This window comes from Benincasa hispida, chromosome 1 (assembly GCF_027475165.1).
Source record: "Benincasa hispida cultivar pf3 chromosome 1, pf3_genome.v1.1, whole genome shotgun sequence".
Classification (NCBI taxonomy): domain Eukaryota; kingdom Viridiplantae; phylum Streptophyta; class Magnoliopsida; order Cucurbitales; family Cucurbitaceae; genus Benincasa; species Benincasa hispida.
In genome coordinates this window covers 76676031-76688020 of record NC_143478.1, presented here as the reverse complement: position 1 = coordinate 76688020, position 11990 = coordinate 76676031, and the positions used below count along the sequence as shown (strand labels likewise).

Sequence of the window (11990 nt, the reverse complement as noted above, 5' to 3'; positions counted from 1 at the left end):
AAATCTTTAAACCTCCAATTTTGTACTTAACACATTTAATATTTTAAAAAACTTTAAAGAATCTACTAGACATAAAACTAAATTTTGTGTCTAATAGAAAATTGAACTTTAAATTTTGTGGCCAATAGGCTTGTAAATTTTAGAAGATGTTGAATAGATGAAAGACCTATATTAGACAAAAAATTGAAAGCTTGGAGACGTACTAAATAAAACATTTGAAAGTTGTTAAGACAATTTAAGCGGTCTAGGGACCTATGTGTTTATTTTGCCTTAAGAAATGAAAATTATGGAACTCAATGCTTAATAATACTTTGTACTTTGTCCTCTAATCCAGGTTATTGTTTTGGATTACAAGTTGGTCAGAAAATATTTATTTTTAAGGATGAATAAAAAATGGATAAACTAAGGAATAAGTTATCAGTGGAGTATAGAGAAGCAGTATCACAGTTCTTAGATATGGCAAGGTTTCATGTTAATGATTCCGGATGAATAAGATGTCCATGCAAGAATTGTATGAATTCAATTTAGAAAAAGATAGATATTGTGGAACGACATCTATTAACATATGAATTATCTCCCTAATATTGTGAATGGGTATATCATGGAGAGCCAGTAAACTTATCTAGAAGTCATACAAGTCATTCAATATAGGATGTTGAAGTAGATAGTAAAGAGAGTAATGTCGTCGAAGAAAATGAGATTTTGAATCTTATAAACGATTTACAAGTTCCAATTGAAAACAAAAATGCAAATGAAGGATGGATTGAGATTAATGAAATGTCCTTTAATGGTTAAGAAAGAGATACCACGAACTTATTCGAGGATTTAATGACCGAAGCACGTAATGAATTATACCCTGGGTGTTCGCAATTTTCATCCTTAAACTTTTTAGTGAAGTTGATGCATATCAAAGTTCTGAACGGCTGGAGTAACAAATCGTTTGACATGTTGTTGGATTGTTAAAAGCAGCATTTCCAAGTCGCACCTCTATACCTACTTCCTTTTATGAAGTCAAGCAAAAATTACGTGATTTAGGCCTAGGTTATGAGTCTATTCATGCATGCAAATATGATTGTGTATTGTATTGGAAAGAGTTTGCAGATTTGCAACAATGCCCTGTTTGTCGTGAGTCTCAGTAGAAAGTTAATGATGGCAAGGGTAAAAAAATACCACATAAGGTATTGCGTAATTTTCCATTGTTACCGAGATTAAAACGATTGTTTGCATCAAAAGAAGGCGCTTCTGACATGAGATGGCATAAAGATAAGCGAGTTGAAACGGAGGATGTATTGCGACATCTAGCTGATGTAGAGGGGTGGAAACATTTTGATCGTGAATTCCTTCATTTCCCTTTAGATCCTCGAAATGTTCGTTTGGGATTAGCTTCAGATGGCTTCAATCTGTTTGGAAATATGAGCACTTCTTATAGTATATAGCCTGTGGTGATAATTTCTTATAATTTGCCCCATTGGAAATGCATGAAGGAAACAAACTTCTTCATGTCTTTGCTCATACCTGGTCCAAAATCTCCTGGAAAGGAAATTGATGTTTACTTGCAACAGTTGATTGAAGAGTTGAAAGAGTTGTGGACAATTGATGTGTGAACTTATGATTCTGTTGCTGTTGAGTTTTTTCAACTATATGCTACCTTATTATGGACGATTAATGACTTCCCTGCGTATGGTGACTTATCTGGGTGGAGTACAAAAAGTTATCAAGCATGTCCAATATGCAAAGAAGATAACTCGTCCTTCGGGATAAGAGGGAAAATTTTATTTATGAGACATCGACGTTATCTTCCAGAGAATCATAGTTGGCGTCGAAGTAGACAACATGATGGAAAAGTTAAACGTAGACCTCCACCAGTCATAATGAATGGAGAAGAGATATTACAACAAATAAATAGGCAAACTTTTCTGTGCTTAGCAAACATCCATCGAAGTAAGATAAAAAAAGAAAGTGAATTCTAAACTGGACTAAAAAAAGTATTTTTTTTCCAACTTCCATATTTGTCCAGACTATTGTTACGGCATAAATTGGATGTAATGCATATGGAAAAAAACATATGCGACAATTTGGTGGGCACATTGTGAAATATTGAAGGAAAGACAAAGGATACAATGAACGCTTGATTAGACTTACAAGATTTGAAGATAAGAAAGGACCTACACTTGATACAGGTCGATAACAGATTAGTGAAACCACACACAACATACACATTAACAAATGATGAACGGATTTCGTTTTGTAAGTATTTGAAATCAGTGAAATTCCTTGATGGATTTGTATCTGACATATTACGATGTTTCAATGACAAAGATGGAAAAATATCGGAGCTGAAAACACATGACTATCATGTGTTGCTTCATAGACTACTCCCTATTGGTATTCGAGCATACCTACTGAATAATATATCCACTATTATTGTTGAGTTGTGTACATTTTTTCGCGACTTCTGTGCAAAGACAATATGTGTAAGTGATTTGAACAGACTACAAGCAGACATCATAGTCATACTTTATAAATTGGAGAGAATATTCCCACCTGTCTTTTTCGATGTAATGGTACACCTTGTAGTTCATCTACCATATAAAACTAAAATGGTGGGTCCAGTTAGTTGCAGTTGGATGTATCCTATTGAAAGAAGTTTACGAACATTAAAACAATTTGTACGGAACAAAGCACATCCTGAGGGGTCTATAGCGGAAGCATATGCAATGAATGAATCATGGAACTTCTGCTTGCGATATCTAAGTGGGATTGAAATGAGATTAACTGGATATGAACAAAATGATGATAACATTCCCGATCACGAGATATTTGGTGAATTTGAATTATTTAGGTAGAGGGTACGACCATTAGGAGCGTCAACTTTACGGACGCTATCAGCAGAGGAAAATCATATTGCACATTGGTACATTCTCAACAATGTAAAGAAATAACAGACTATCGCAAGTATGTTTCAAACTTTTTCCTTTTTCAAATTCTAGGGTATCTCCTTTGATATAACGTTTAAATGATCAATTTTATAGGCAACATTTGAGGTTAATTCGTCGTGAAGCTCAAAGCGCCTCTGACTTAGATATAAAACATCAACGCAAATTTCCCGATTGGTTCAAATCTCAGGTATACATAGTCATTTTGTAGGCAATAGTTGAGGGATGATTCATTTTTCTTATTCATTTTTAAAGTATAAGTAATTATCAGGTTTTACAACGGCACAAGAGAGAAGATATCTTTGATGATTTCTTTTCACTTACAATGGGACCTTCGTCTGAGGTGCACTCTTACAATGGATGCATTGTTAATGGGGTATGGTTTCACACTGTAGAGCGTGATAATCGTCGAGCTACACAAAATAGTGGAGTCCTAGTGGCCGGGGAGATCAGTGAGAACACAAGTGTGGATAACAATTTCTACGGTGTTGTAGACGAAGTATTAGATTTCCAATATGCGAACAGAAGACGCGTTTTCTTGTTGAAGTGTAGATGGTTTGACACAGATAACAACAAAAGTAATAGGACACATGCGGATTTAGGATACAAATCGATCAATACATCATACTTTTGGTATGTCGACGAGCCTTTCATCTTTGCTATCCAAGCACATTAAATCTTTTACATTGATGACATCAAACATGGTAGCAATTGGAAAGTTGTTCAAGTAGTCCAAAATAAATGAATATGGGATGTACCAAAAGTGGATGATGTTGAAAATACCAAATCAATCAATACATTACACTTTTGGTATGTCGACGAGCCTTTCATCTTTGCTATCCAAGCACAACAAATCTTTTACATTGATGACATCAAACATGGTAGCAATTGGAAAGTTGTTCAAGTAGTCCAAAATAAACGAATATGGGATGTACCAGAAGTGGATGATGTTGAAAATACCAAATCGATCAATACATCACACTTTTGGTATGTCGACGAGCCTTTCATCTTTGATATCCAAGCACACCAAATCTTTTACATTGATGACATCAAACATGGTAGCAATTGGAAAGTTGTTCAAGTAGTCCAAAATAAATGAATATGGGATGTACCAGAAGTGGATGATGTTGAAAATACACAACTAGATTTACTAGAAATTGTTGGTGGCGTCTGAGTGGATGAAACCATTGAGGAGGTTACTTTATGCAGAGTTGACGTTGATCCTACAGTTGTGGAAAAACCAATTATTGTACATAGCGATCATGACTTCATAAACGATGATGATGAAGAACAATTATCTCCCAATAACAATTCAAGTGCTGATAAATAATTTGAATTAGATTACGATGATAAGTAATGATGTATCTACTCAATTCTCTTTTTCTCTAGCTTACACGTATTTATTGTTAATTTAATATTGTTTTCTGTTTTTTGTGTTTGTATAGATACGATATCAACCCCTAATAGGCAACGGGAGGCTGATGAAGAATTCCAGGAGTTATATCTAGGCAACACGGTATCTTCTGTGGGTGATACTTCAGGTTAGTATATTTTGAAATATATTTTGTTAACTGAAATACATCATAAATTTTTTAAAATTTTTTATTCTTTAGACAGTAGCTCAGCATCCAATCGGAAGAAACAAGATCATTCGCGGAACATCGAGTTGGAAAAATACGTCCAAAAACATGGGAGAATTACAATCGTGATAAATGAGGGGGAGACGAAACTGATATCTCAACATTCGGTACGATTTAGTAATGCAATCAGCATCGCCGTGAGATTTGCATTTCCAGTACATTGTCGTACTTTTGCTGAGGTTCCAAACGAGTTCACAGAATTGGCTAAAAGTCAATTATTGGTAAGTAATTATAAGTTTATTCTTTTACAATCATGAACATCATCTATGCTAATTCTTCCCTCCCTCTTTTGTAGGCTCATTTTGAACTTGATCTGTCCAGTCAACGACTTAACCATTTTATAGAACATCAAATGCAAAAATCCTTCAAAGAATTTAGAGCAGATTTGCATAGACATTACAGAAAATGTAGAGATCCTCAGCAAGCACGTGCCAATTTGCCTAGTTGGCTTAAAAATAGGCCAGAAGATTGGGACTTTTTGTGTGACCGCTTCGAGAGTGAAGCGTTTTAGGTACAATATTTATGGCGTGTATCATTTGCTGCATTTACTAATACATCACACTATTGACATATTTTTTTTTTCAAATGTAGGAAATGTCTGTGACGAACAGGAAGAATAGAGAGAAATTACCGTTTGACCACGTAGGTGGATCGAAATCATTTCTGTAAATTTAGGCAGAGTTGCAGGCAAATGAGGGTCGAGAAATAGGACGTGTTGACCTATTTAGGGAAACACACTTTAAAGGTGGCAAGTTTGTGAACAAGGCAGCTGAAAATACACATGTAACATTTTTTGCTTTACTGTCGTGTTTTTTTTTCACTTTTAACTTTAGTCGCTCGTTCTGACCCATTTAATTATTATGTCTAGCGTCAAATGTTGGAATTACAATCCAGCGCCACTCTAGAAGGTTCTCAACCACTAATAGGGGATGAAATCTGTGAGACGGTTTTGGGTAGACGACCTAGATATTCAAAAGGTCTAGGTTGGGGCCTTAAGCCTCAGTCGAGAAGGAGTAGCATCTCATCAAGCTCGTCATCTACTCAAGGAACGGAGGTGAGAATGGAGGAATTGAGAGTCAATTTCCAACAGTCTCTGTCGAGGATTAAGGAACTTGAAGACGTTCAGAAAAGAATGCAAGAGGATCATGCAAGACATAGTACGATCACATAGAGGAGACCCATCAAATTAGGTATGATTACTACATTATTTAGTTGTCTAATATGTTGCTATCCTGCAGTTATGGTAGCAAAGTTTAGTTATGTCTTAAATAGCTTTATGATAATTAAAGAATTGTTGGCTATCCTGCAGTTATGGTAGCCAAACAACTGGATTTTGATGTGTTTTTTATTGGCTCTCTCCTTGCCTCTTTTTTTGACTTTTTATTCAACTGTATCTCACTCTCTCCCTGTATGAAAGAGTTGGTTGGTCAAGAGAGAGCTTTTAGTCTTATTATTATTGTTTTGAGTCTGTCTTCGCTTCTCTTTCTCCATGATTCCCTAATGGAAGACTGATCTACTCTTGACACACTGCATATTCACCTTCCCTGGGATCAGAACTCTTTTTTTTTGACTTTTTATTCAACTGTATCTCGCTTTCTCCCTGTATCTCGCTCTCTCTTTGCCTCTCGCTCTCTCCCTATATGAAAGAGCTGATTGGTCAAGAGAGAGCTTTGAGTCTTATCATTATTGTTTTGAATCTGTCTTCGCTTCTTTTCCTCCATGATTCCCTGATGGAAGACTGACCTACTCTTGACACACTGCATATTCCCCTTCCTTGGGAATAGAACTTTTTTTTTTTGACTTTTTATTCAACTGTATCTCGCTCTCTCCTTGCCTCTCGCTCTCTCCCTGTATCTCGTCGCTCTCTCCTTGCCTCTCGCTCTCTCCCTAAATCTCGATGCCTCTTGCTTTCTGTGAATTTCCTCTTCTTTTACATTTTTCATTATCTTAACTTTTTGTGTATTTATGAATGTTTATGAAGTTTAATGTGTTGTGGGGGGATGGGGGTGTAAAATTTGGGTTAAACTATTTTGGGGACAAATTTTAGTTTTATGTGTGTTGGTCATCATTTTTTACTCCTTTTATATGTTTTTGATGTTCGGGAGGTTTCATGTTTGTCTGTTGGGTAGAGTTTCATTACACCCGTCCTGTCCTTAAACTTGGTTATTTTATATATTTATGAATGTTTCAAAGTACTATTTTGGGGACAAATTTGAGTTTTATGTGTGTTGGTCGTCATTGTTTACTCGTTTCGATGTTCATTATCACCCATATTGGAGTTTGAACGTGTTGTGGATGTTTATCGATATAACATTTCAATATTTTTGTTTTATTGTAGAATGTTGTTCGGAGATGAGTTGGGACAATTGTTGAAGATGCTGTGTTCGAAAAGTGTTCTAGATGTTGTTTTGATTTTACTTCTTTTATGTATTTGTGATATGAATGTTTATCGACTTCGTTTGGATATTGTAATTTCTAGTATCGACTTCGTTTGGATATTGTAATTTTTTTACTTGTTATAAAATGAACTTCATTTTCGTTTTTTAGTTATGTGAATGTTTATTTGGTACAATATGTTTTATAGGTTTTTAGATCAAATTTTAAAAAATTACAAACGATATATTAAATTTTAATACTCCCCATGCATATAGGATCTCCTGACGCGCTTTATAATGGCGTTGGGAGTTATGGTGGAACTCCGGATGCCTACGTGGCATCGGGAGTTATGCGGGAACTCCCGACGCCGTCTAAAAGTGCGTCGGGAGATCCTCTCCCGACGGGTTTCTCCTGACCAAACTCCTGCTGAATTGTTTATGCGATAAGAGATCCTCTCCCGACGAATTTTCCACACTTTCCCGACGAAATGTGACGTTGGGAGAAGTCAGATGTTCTGTAGTGAAGTGGAGTGTATTCATTTGAAGGTGGAAAGATAAACATCTTGATAAGAGGGACTCTCACACTTAGGAGGAGCCTAAGTAATCATTCACTAATATTCTTATCTTCGAGGGAACCTAAGTATGTTAAAGGTGAGAAGATCTCACACTTTGGGGAGTCTAAGTTTCATTAAGAGGGAGTCTTATACTTAAGGGGAGCCTAAGTGATGGTTCTCTAAGTTAGGCTATTTGATTGTCACTGTAATTGTCGTTTATTTATAGATAAGTACATCATTATAATTATTTGACTTTATATTAGTGAATATATCTTTACACGGGCACACTGGCCTTTTGACGTAAATGGTATGGAAAAAAACTGGGTTACCAAACTTTGTATTCTGTTATGGTTTTAGTTTTATGTGTTTATCTATGATGTTTTTAGAAATATTATAACATCATGTGTAACAAATTTTATCGTGTACTAGATAACCTTTATTTCAAAATTGACGAGAGTCACCTATATTATTATAGGCAAGAGGGGAGCTAGTAAGGAAGATAACATTTTTTTTAATAAAAAAGAACAAAAAACAATTAATCAAAAGAATAAGCAAAAATAGCACGAAACTTTCAAAACAGATGTTAAATAGGCTTTATGTTGTATTGTGTTGTTTTTTTCCCTCTCTTTTGAGAAGATTTAGATTCATTATTAACTTTATCAGAAAATACTTTTTGGTAGTTAATTTTCGGTCTAGTTTCTATTTCATCACCGATTCATCATTGAAGGGCTATTTGGGGCGTTGAGTTGAGATTTGATGTCTAGAGTTTATATGTCTGTGGAGTTCATATATCTGTGGAGTTTATATATCTGTATTTGAGATGCAGAGTTATTTAGTCTGAGTTTATATGTCTTGTTTGGGGTATAGAGTTGAGTTCATATATTTGAATATCTGATGCAGTTTTTTTAATCTTAAATAATATGCTTTTATGATTATTATTTTTATTTTCAAAATTTTTGTATTAAATAATTCTACCCATTTTTGTTTAAATAAAATACGGATTGTAACTTTTTTCTTTTAACTTTTAGAACTTTTCTTTCTTTCTTTCTATTTTGGACAATGAACAACAATTAACCCATTACATTTCTTGTAGAAATATGGTTAAATAAAATGAGAAACTATAACAAAATCAAAACTTTCTAACCAATTTTTCTCCATGAATTTCATTATCATATTCTTCCTCTTGTTGTTCTATATTTTTACTATGTCATGTATGTTTTAAATTAAATCTCGCCATCATCGTAACAGCCAATGAAATGTCACCACATTTTTTCAACAGTTTCACTTTCATTTCCTCTAAACGTAAAGGATTGTCAGAGAACAAATCTCTATTTTTTACTAATTCTTGCTGGAAAATGTTCCAGGAACTTTTTTTTTTCATTTTATGGTTTTTTTTATTATATGTTATATATTTTTCAAATACATACATACTTTTCGTTTAAATATTCTTAACACTCATTTGATATTTGAATTCATTATATATAAATATTGCATTTAATGGAGACAAAATAATATTTTTTATATAATCAACAACTCTACAACATACTTTAATAGTCATCAATCTTATAGTAGTCGAGAGTGGTTGTCGAAGTTGATTGTCGAAGATGATTTTTGCTAGAGTTTGTAGTCGGAGGTGGTTGTTGGAGCCTGAAGTTGGTCACATGAAGGTGTATTGGAGTTGGTGTTGAAGTTTATCATCGGAGGTGGTTTTCGAATCTTGGAGTTGGGTAGGCGAAAGTGGTCGTCAAAGTTGAACATCAAATATGAATTTCACTGGAGATTATAGTTGGAGGTGACTGTGGGATCCCAAAGTTAGTCGCATGAAGGTGGTATTAGAGTTGGTTTTCGAAGTTTGTCGTCGAAGGAGGTTGTCGAAGCCTTAAGTTGGTCGTCAGAGTTGCTCACTCAAAGGTGATCATCGAAGGTGATTTTCATCGAAATTTGTAGTCGGAGGTGGTTGTCGGAGTTGGTCATTGGAGTTTTTTGTCATAGTCAATTGGTCATCAAAGTTGGTAGCACGAAGGTGATCATCAAAGTTGGGTCATCGGAGTTGGTAGCGTGAAGTTTGTCGGAGCTCAGAGTTGGTCACCGGAGCTGTCATTGGAGGTGGTTGTTGGAGTCTGAATTTTGTCGCCGGAATTATCATTAGAGGTGGTTGTTAGAGCCTAGAATTGGGTCACCGGAGTTGTCATCGGAGGTGGTTGTCGGAGTTCAGAAGTGGTCGCTAGAGTTGTCATCAGAGGTGGTTGTCGGAGCCCCGAGTTAGTTCTCGAAATGTGACAGTGGCCGATAGGTGGAGGCATTGAAAACATGGGAAGAAGGAAGAGTTAGGATGAGTTGGTAAAATATACTAAGTCAACTCCACCAACATTTAAAGTTGGTGGGCCAAACAATGAGTTGATATATTATTCCAACTCAACTCAATTCATGTTGGTGAGCCAAACACCCCATAAATTTTAAATTGTAACATTTTGGTTCTTAAGATTTGAATTTAATTAATTTGAATTTAGTCCTTACATTTTAATATTTTACAATTATACTTTTGAGATTTGAAATATGAATTTTGTTTCAATTTAGTGTAAGGTTTCAAAATTTACGTTTTTAACCTAAATTTGTTTACAAAATATTTACGTTTTGTTATTAAGTTAATGTCTATTAATTTATTTATGATAATTATGAAGTAAAATTTTAAATGTAATTGTAATAGTCATAATAATATTAAAATTTAAATTGTTTGATTCTTTTAAATTAATTAATAGGAATTGGTATTAAAAATTGAAAGTATTTAATTAAAAATTGAGGTTAATAGTATAAATATTGAAGCATAACAATTCTTTTGAAACTTAATAACTAACAAGTAACATATTGAAATCTAAGAATCAAATAGAAATTAGATTAAAAGTCTAACTTAAAAATATAATTTTTTTCCCTTTAAATTAAAGTAGTCGACCCATTAAAGAAATGAAATGTGTTCATGTGTTTCATATGTTCCGCGGCAATCTAGCTAGCTCGCTCTTGCAATTCTTCCACTGAGATTGTGCAACGTGTCGTGCTAACTAATTATATTCGATTTTATTATTACAAAATATATAAAAAGATTTTTTTTCTTTTTTTTTTTAAACCATATGTAAAAGCATTCGTATATTATATAGAAATGTTGCTACATGTCTACTGATCCCACTTGTATTATTGCATCTCTTTACTTTTATTTTATTTTCTTTAATGGAAAAGGAAAAAAAAAAAAAGAAAAAAAGAAAGAAAGAAGGGAAAGCATGTGTCATGTGGTTTGATTTTACTCATTTAAAAAGTAATATAAAATTCTCAAAAATATATTATGGGCCTCCAGCTCTTTGATTTTATTGATATTTTATATTTCTATAGTTATTTTACGTATATAATAGATAATTAATTCACGTGTAGCTCATCTAATATGTAAGATATGTGTATTGTTGTACTTAATAATAATTTCTTTTTTGAAACACTTAAAAGTAATTATTCGCATGTATAACGAGTTGTTATATAATACTACGTTTAAATTTTAAAGTATAATGGTTTGAATTTATAAAGGATAAAATATAGAGTGAATTGTTTTAGTTGTTTCACCCCAATTTTAAAGGTTAAAATACATCTCAGCTTCATTGCATCTTTAAAATAAGTCTTTTAAATCTAATAATAATAATTCTTATTATAATAATTATAATAATTATTATTGTTATTATTTCATGTAATAAGATACATGGTGTGAATAGAGTGAAGACTAATAGAATAATACTTTTTTTGTTTATTTATTAAAAATATTAGCGAAAAATTAATACTCAAGACTAAGTTCAAGCGACTAAATTTGAACATTTAAAATACAATACTAAAATATAATGAAACTCGAAAGTTTGTTGTGAGTATACATAATTTTTATACCTAAGATTTCGAGAGTGTTTCTAAAACATAATAATAAAATAAAATTTAAGAATATTGAAGGGATGTTTAGGGCATTGACATGAGTTGAGTTGAGAGTTGGATTTTTAATTCATTTCAATGTTTGGCCCATCAACTTTACTAGTTCATGTTAAATAACTTAATTCCACCAACTTCAACAATATTTGCACATTAATCGAGGAAGTTCATCTTTTCCTCTTTCTCTCTCCTTCCCTCCATGTTTCTGATGACTTCACTTGCTGGTCATTGCCGATGGCCTACTCCCGTGAAAATGATCATTGGTGACATGCTCTTATAGTCACCTCTGGCAATCATCTCTCGCAACCACCTCCAATATCTAACTCTGACAACAAGCACCATCGACGACATGCTTTGGTGACCACCTTCTATAGCCAAACTTCGACAATCATCTCCTAGTCCAACTCTACGCAACTATTACCTCCGACAACTAACTTCAACGATCACCTCTGATGATCATATACTTTAGAAAAAAAGTTCGCTGAAAGTTTCTTTAAATACAAATTGAAATTATTAGTTTGTGGTGTTTAATGT

At 33.7% G+C, this 11990-nt stretch overlaps 1 pseudogene; it reads left to right on the top strand.

Annotated features, from left to right (window-relative positions):
- Window positions 1-3261: 3261 nt before the first annotated feature.
- Window positions 3262-7367, top strand: LOC150038735 (uncharacterized; annotated as a pseudogene).
- Window positions 7368-11990: the final 4623 nt, after the last annotated feature.